We start from the raw sequence: 8,963 nt of genomic DNA, 5'->3' as shown, positions 1-8,963 counted from the left end.
CAAAAATTCAAAAAAACTTCTCACCCATTCCTAGAGTTGTTTTAATGCACGAAAACCCTTTTTTAGTTTCTGTTTTCTCTCTGTGTGTGTTTTTTGTGTGTTTATTCCAGCACCTATTTATAAAGATTGATCAGAAGAGTTTCTGATTAATCCCAATTCTCTCTTAAATTGGGATTCAATCTTTGAATCCAATCTGGACTCTGATTGAATCCCAAATTTATGGTAGAACTCTTAATTTTTATCCTAATCCCAGCTGAATAAGAAGAAAAAAAATAAAAATAAAAATAAAAATAATATAATAGATAAATAATAATAATAATAGATAAATAATAAAAAAATATATAATAATATATGTTAATAGATAAATAAATATATATGTATATTAATAAATAATAATAGTAATAATAAATAATAATAATAATAATAGATAAATAATAAAATATATAATAATATATGTTAATAGATAAATAAATATATATGTATATTAATAAATAATAATACTAATAATAAATAATAAAAATTTAGAAAAAAAATAAAAATAAAAATAATAAAATAATAAAAATAAAAATGGGCCTACCCATTTAGATCAAGCCTAATTGATCCGGGCCTGGACCAAATTGGGTATTTACAGCTGCCCTTCTTTGCACATTTTTTGTGAAACAGAAATTGCGCAAAGACGTAGACACCCATTCAAGACTCCACTCATCTTTTTCTTTTTTTTTTCACTTTTTTTGTGTTAAAATTTGATTAAAGCTCCTCTAAGCAGAAGCTCAACGACTTTGAAAAACATAAACAAAGCTCCTCTAATCAGAGGCTCAACAACTTTGAAAATAAATAGCTCTTCTAATTAGAGGCTCAACGATTTTTGAAAAGTAAATTGCTCCTCTAATCAAAGGCTCAACGATTTTGAAAGATAAATGGCTTCTCTTATCAGAGGGTCAACGACTTTGGAAAATAAACAAAGCTCCTCTAAACAGAGGCTTAACGACTTTGGGAACAATGAATTTCTCTTCTAAACGGAGGCAACCATGACTGTTGAAAAATAAATTGTTCCTCTAAACAGAGGTACCATGACTTTGAAAATAAAATAAAATAATACATTGCTCCTCTAAACAGAGACAACCATGGCTTTAGAAAAATAAATTGCTCCTCTAAACAGAGGCAACCATGACTTTGAAAATAAATGCTCCTTGACGATTAAGTCCAAATGAGTTAAAAATCGTGTTTGAAGGAATTTCAAGAGATTATGCCCAAAGGTCTTACAACTCAATCTTGATACCGAGAAATATCCTATTTTAAAGATTAGAAACTTACCTGACAATCTTTTTCTCAAATTTGAAAATGTCTTTACATATGTCTTCTCTATGTGGGATTTTGGAATACCATTACTTCTTGAATTTATGCACTATATTTTCTTGAATGTAGTATATGCTATGCAATGCGTGTGAAATTCAATACATACTATGCAAATGTTGGCTAATTGATTCCTATTCAATTGTGGTACTCAAGTTTCTCAAGCTCTTTTCTTGGCCATCAAACCCTTTGATTCTTCAAAGACCAAGTTGTGCTATTCTTCCAAGATTGAGCCAGTGTAACTCTAAACCATCTATTCTATTTAGTTTTCACATTCTTTTTGTAAGAAAATCTCTTTCCAAATTCAATGTCCTTATTAAAAACTGAACATCTCGATTCTGCCTTTATCACTTTTGACTTCTTCAACGTAATGTAAAAATCTTTCATGCCATTATTCATTTATCAATCATTATTTCAAACTTAAAAAGTAAGAATGCATTTGCACATTTCTTCCATTGTAGAGTATTAAGAAGAAAAGAATAAGAATGGTTAAGAAATAGTCACCAGAAGAGGCACATAAAGAGTAAACTAGAATGTCTTTTATTAGTAAAATATTAGCAAACTTTGGCCAAGAAAGAATTACAAGGATAAGTATAGGGAGACAAAGCCCAAAAATGAACAATCAGACAATCATGATAACACATTTTAAGGTTTTTTTGAAAACCCAACCATCTGACGCATTCAACAACTTAGAGCTCATTCTAATTTGCTAGTCTCTATGCCAATGAATTTTTAAATTTGATGCTGTATTCTCCTTATCTAAGCTGTCTTTTCAGGTTTTCAACTTAGATAAATCCCCTATGACTCAAACCGCCCTTTTAGGGTTTTTGCCTTGAGTCCTCCTTTTTCATTCACTTTTTCTTTCCCTGTTCCTTTTTCTTTTCATTTTTATTTTTTATTTTTTATTTTTCATTTTTTATTTTTCATTTTTTTCATTTCATTTTTCTCTTTTTTTTTCAAGCATAGTATTTTTTCACAGCATCAAAATTTATAGGGTAGGGTAAATCATTTTCATCCATCTCAGTTAGTATCAGTGCTCCACTCGAAAAAGTTTGTTTTACCACATACGACCCTTTCTAATTCGGAGTTCATTTTTTTCTATTATCGTGCTGGGTTGAGAGGATTCTCTTTAAGACCAACTCTCTTTCTCGAAAGTAACGGGGTCGAATCTTTTTGTCATGAGCCTTTATCATTTTTTTTATATAGCTGACCATGGCACAATGCAGTCAATCTCTTTTCTTCTATGAAATTTAACTATTCATAGCGTTCTCAAATCCATTTAGCTTCTTCCAATCCAACTTATTTTAGAACCCTCAAGGATGGGATCTCCACTTCCACTGGTAGCACAGCTTCCATCTCATAAACTAAAAAAAATGGGGTTACCCCAGTAGAGGTGCGAACTGACGTTTGATATGAATGCAGTGCAAATGGCAATTTTCATACCAATATTGATAAGTCTCGATCATCTTTTCAAGAATTATTTTATGTTCTTATTGGCTGCCTCAACTGCCTCATTCATTTTCAGACGGTATGGTATTGAGTTATGATACTTGATCTTGTATTGAACACATATTTCTTGCATATCTTACTATTTAGATTATTGGCATTGTCTGAAATAATTCTCTTTGAAAGTTTATATCTACAAATGATATCTCTCTTTATGAACATATAAACCACAGATCGTATTACATTTGCATATGATGCTATCTCTACCCATTTTGTGAAGTAATCTATCATCACAAAAATAAATCTATGCCCATTAGAAGCCTTTGGAGTGATAGGACCAATGACATTTATGCCCCACATTGAGAATGGCCAATGTGGTGCCATAACATGTAAAGCAGATGGCAGAGCATGGATCTTATCAGTATATATCTAGCATTTATGGCATTTACGAGCATAGTCAATGCAATCACTCTCCATTATCAACTAGTAGTATCCTGCTCTCATGATTTATCTCACCATCATATATCCACTGGCATGTGCCTCATATATTTCATCATGTACCTCTTCAATGATTTTTCTTACTTTAGGCTTACGCATCTTAGTAATACTTGATCATGACTTCTTTTGTACAGACATCTCCATCCAGGAAAAAACTCATAGCTAATTTTCGGATAACCCTTTTATCATTTTTTGTTGCTTGAACTGGGTATTGCTGATCCTTAATATACTATAAGATATCATAATATCAGGGCTTCCCATTCTCATCTTCTTCTACATTGGAGTAATGAGCTGGCATATCCTTAACATTTAGCCTGATGGGTTGAATGTCAGTATTGTCATTAATTCGAATCATTACGGCTAGAGTAGCCAAGGCATCGATAATCAGATTCTCTTCTCAAGGTAAATGATCAAACTGGATATTTTCAAATTACTTTATCAACTCTAAAATATACTTATGATATGGAACGAATTTTGAATCTCTCGTCTCCCATTCTCCTTTCAATTTATATATAACTAGAGCAAAGTCCCCAAACACTTTTAATGCTTTCGCTCTTCTATCTATAGCAGCTTGTAAACCCATGACACATGCCTTATATTCAACAATGTTATTTGTGCAATTAAAGTTTAACCTCGCTGTTACATGACAGTATTATTCTTCTGAAGAGATCAGAATCGCCTCAATTCCATGTCCCAAGGCATTGGTAGCTCCATCAAAATACATTCTCCAACACTTTTCTTCATGCTTTCCCTTCTCCAGTTGGGAAATGGTCATTAAATCTTCATCAGGGAATTCCAACCTTATTGGTTCATATTCTTCAGTAGCACGATCTGCAAGGAACTCCGCTATAACACCCAATTTTATTACCTTTTGGCTTACATATATAATATCATATTTCGAAAGCATTACTTACCATCTATCAATTCTTTCAGACAAATAAGGCTTCTCAAAAATGTATTTAATTGGATCTAGTTTTGCTATGACCATGTGGTATGATAGAGCATATATTGTTTAAGTCTTTTGACAGTCCATGCTAATGCACAACACATTTTTTCTAATGAGGAATACTTGGATTCATATTTTGTAAACTTTTTACTCAGATAGTAAATAGTTCTCTAATTTTGACTAGACTCATCTTGCTACCTTAGCACATATCCCATTGAATTCTCATACACTATCAAGTATAAAATTAAAGGTTTTCCTAGAACAGGTGGCACCAACACTAGAGGATTTGACAAGTATTGCTTAATTTTATCAAAAGCCACTTGACATTTCTTATTTCATTTTTCAGGATTATTCTTACAAAGAAGCTTAAATATAGGATCACATTTGTAGGTAAGCTAAGAGATGAATCGAGAAATGTAATTTAATCTTTCCAAAAAACCTCGAACTTCTTTTGGTGTACTCAAAGGTGATAAATTTTGAATGGCTCGTATCTTGTCTGGATTGACCTCAATCCTTTTTTCATTGACCACAAAGCCTAGTAACTTTCCTGACTTTACCCCAAAGGTGCACTTGACTAGGTTTAACTTAAGCTGAAATTTTCTCAATCTCTTAAATAACTTTTTAAGGCTGGTGACATGATCTTCATTCTTACAAGATTTTACAATTATATCATCTACATACACCTCAATCTCTTTGTGCATCATATCATGGAAGAGTGTTACTATGACCCTTTGATATATTGCCCCAGTATTCTTTAATCCAAAAGGCATGACTTTGTAATAAAAAGTTTCTCACATGATCACGAAAATGGTTTTTTCCATATCATTTGCAGCCATTTTTATCTGATTATACCTTGAGAACCCATCCATAAAGGAGAAAATTGAATACCTAGCTGTGTTATCTACCAGTGTGTCAATGTGAGGCAAAAGAGAGTTATCTTTTGGGTTAGCCCTATTCAAATCATGATAGTCTACACACATTCATACATTTTCATCTTTTTTAAGAACTGGTACTATGTTAGCTACCCACTCTGGATACTTAGCCACTTATAGAATACCTGCATCAAATTATTTCTTCACCTCTTCTTTGATTTTTAGTAGCATTTCAAGCTTCATTCGCTTCAGTTTCTGCTGGACTGGCTTACATTCTGGCTTTATGGGTAATCTGTGCTTTATTATCTCTGTGTTCAGCTGTGGTATATCCTGGTAAGACCAAGTAAACACATCTACGAATTCTCAAAGTAGATCTACCAAACATTGCCTATCTCTTAATGAAAGTGAAGTGTCAATTCTGACATCTTTCTTATTCTCTTCATCTCTCAGATTCACTGAGTCAACTATCTCCTGATGAGGCTCAATTGACTTATTTTCTTGTTCAATCAATCTCATTAGGTCTAGAGGCATAACATATTCCTTAGAATTCTCTTTATTTTTAAGTTCATCAGTGTTAATTGAATTCTCAAAACTAACATCTTGATTGTTATCATAATTATCTTCACGTTCATTTAAAGACTTGAAATTGAATGAAATGAGATATGTTGGCAAGATGTGTTTGGAAAAATGGCAATAATGAAGACACAAGAAGAAATAAATGAAAATGCATCATTCCTAATCTTTATTAAAATAATAAAAGATAAATGACCCAAACAAGAAAGATCACCCCAATGCCTTAGGTAATAACTATTGGGATGTACAATTACATTGAATTAGTTTCAAAAGTCAAAGGCACTCCAATTGTTCAGCTCATAATCTGGCAGACAAAGGTAGACCCATCCTTCTTGATTAAGCCCCACTTCATCTTCAATAGCATGAATGGTTAACTAGGTAAAAGTTCTTTTCATGCTTTTTCTTGTATCTAGGTACATGAATCCTTCAGGTCTAAAAGTCTCGTACAGATATGAGATAACCATTAGTCTTGTTGTTTTACCTGTTGGCCTTATCTTGATCTCTCATTCTGCTACTTCATAGCCTAGGCCTAACCTTCCACTATTGTCTACCACTATCGGGGGTTTCTTTATTCCCTGTAAGTTTTTGCCTAGTTCTAATCTTGGATACTAGCCCTTATTGATAACTTGGCTCATCATTATCTTTGAAAAAGGTTGATTTCTAAATCTTTCACGCACAGAGTTGACAAATTTAAAAGATCGATAGGAACATTCCTCTACTTCTTCGACAGCTTCCACATATGGGGCATTTAAAGGTTGGGTCACTAGCATGTCTTCTTCTCCAAACACTACCACTAACTGGCCTTTCATATTAAACTTAATTTTTTAGTAAAGAGTAGAAGGAACAGCCCCTATCATGTGAATCCATGACCTTTCTAGTAGACAACTATAAGACGAAGAGATATCTATTACTTGAAATTTCATATTAAAAGTGCATGGCCTAATTTGTAATGGCATCTCGATATTTCTCAAGACTTCTCTTCTGGTCTCATTAAAAGCTTTCACGATCATTTGACTACCTTTTATATGAGAGTAGTCCATGGGTAGCCTTGCCAAAGTTGATGTAGGCATGACATTGATAGCGGAACCATTATCAATAAAAACCTTGGCTATGATATGGCTCTTATACTTGACCGTAATATACAAAGCCTTAGCATTTTTCCTTCCCTCCGAGGGAATCTCATCATCACTGAATGAAATATAATTTGGCATGACTAGATTTCTAGCCAGGTGGTTCATATATTCAACAGATACATTATGTGTCATGTATGCTTGGTTCAATACTTTTAACAAGGCATTTCGATGTAGTTTTAAATTCAATAGCAGTAATAATAATGAGATTCATGCTGCCATTTTGTTCAACTATTCAACAATTGAATATTCACTATGTTTTACCAACTTTAAGAATTCATAAGCCTCTTTTTTTTACACCGATTTTGGGCAATCTTCTTTAAGTTTTACTTCAAGGTTATTTCATCTTTCTCCTACCTTGACTTTCTCTCTTTTAGCCTTCTCTAATATTTCTGGAGTGTAGCATCTTCCACTTCAGGCAATGCCTCCTACATAAGTTATATTGGAGGTGTCAACTTTAGAGACATCCCCTTCTTATCCTTGAATTACTAGATCGCAGCCATATTTTTAGAGTACAACTTTATCATTCTTATATGGGAATGGAGTCGAAACTTTAAAAGTTACCGACTTGGGAATGAGTTTATCTAGGATTGACTTTGGCTTATTCCCATAATGAATCGTCATCGATTTTAAAAACAGCTTTGCAAGCTTATCTGTCATGGATACTTCAACATTTCTTGAAACTTTTCCTTATTCATGAACTTTCAACTGGTATAAATCTAAGAGCTTTTGCACCTCTTAGAGAAATTGCTCACAAGTTTTGATAGGGTGACCAATTACCCCATTATGATATTTACAACTAGTGCCTGCTATATATACTCCATGATAGCTGTGCAGACTCACTGGTTGTATCATGTCAACTTTTCATAAAATATCAAACAGCTGACTAAGAGGTGTCTTAATATCTGCCATTTTTTTTTAGATATCACTCATGTTCATTACTCAAGGCATTCATATTGTGATTAGGCAAAGGATTGCCACTAACATTTGGTGCAGTTACCCTTTCTGTATCAAAACTAATCATTTCATTCTTGATCAGTTATTGCACTTTGTGTTTCAAAGCAGTACAATTTTTAGTGAAGTGATCAGCGATCCCATAGTGATAGTCACAATGGGCTGTGAGATCATACCGCTTAGGGTAAGATGGCTTGAGTGGCTCTAATTTACTAGAAGTAATCAGATGACTATTTTAAAGCTCACGATATAACTCTGTATAGGTCATAGAGATTGGGTCAAATACAGACTTTTTACGAGTTGTTCATTGCTCTTGAGAACCTCTCATTGGGTTAGCTGGATGGGTCTGAGGTCTTGAGGTAGGTTGAGTGTTGGGACTGTATGTGGTATTCTGAGGTTTGAAAGAAGGTTGATATGTTTAGAGGTAGGATGGCTATGGGATGGGTTGGTATGGATATGGAGAGGTGTTTTTCACATCAGGATAATATAGGGGGTATCCTTGTGATGGGTAGGGTTGATAACCCCTAAATTTTTACCTATCAAAGTTCATAGCTTAAGCTTCAGTCACTTTCTTTTTTGGGGCCTATTTTATGGATGCCTTACCTCCTTCTAGTTTACCATTCTTGATAGCACTCTAAATAATTTCTTCTGAAATTATCATATCAGTAAAATTTTTGGTTTCATTCTCTATCTTCTTTTCATAATAAGAAGATTTTAAAGTGCTAACAAACAACACTGTAATCTCTTTCTCAGTTAAAGGAGATTGTACTTGAGAAGCTATGTCCCTCTATCTTTGGGCGTATTCTTTAAAAGACTCATTTACTTTTTTTCAGGTTCTGTAAGGACAAACGGTTAGGAGCCAGATCCATAATATATCGATATTGACTAATAAAATTATGAGCCATATTGCTCCAAGAATGAATGTGAGTTCTGTCCAGCTGGACATACCACCTGGCAGCAAAGCCTGTAAGGCTGTCTTGAAAAACATGCATTAGTAATTTTTCATTATGGGTATGGGCTGTCATCTTTCGACAATATATGGTGATATGGGTTTTTGGGCACTTCGTACCATCATTTTTCTTAAATTTTGGTACTCTGAAATTATAAGAAATGACCACATCAGAGACTAAGCAAAGCCCAGCAGCATCAACTGAACCATAGAAATCAATTCCTTCCACAGCCCGTAGCTTT

This window comes from Durio zibethinus, chromosome 18 (assembly GCF_047325235.1).
Source record: "Durio zibethinus cultivar Kanyao isolate XHJ-2024 chromosome 18, ASM4732523v1, whole genome shotgun sequence".
Lineage (NCBI taxonomy): Eukaryota > Viridiplantae > Streptophyta > Magnoliopsida > Malvales > Malvaceae > Durio > Durio zibethinus.
This window is presented reverse-complemented; position numbering follows the sequence as displayed.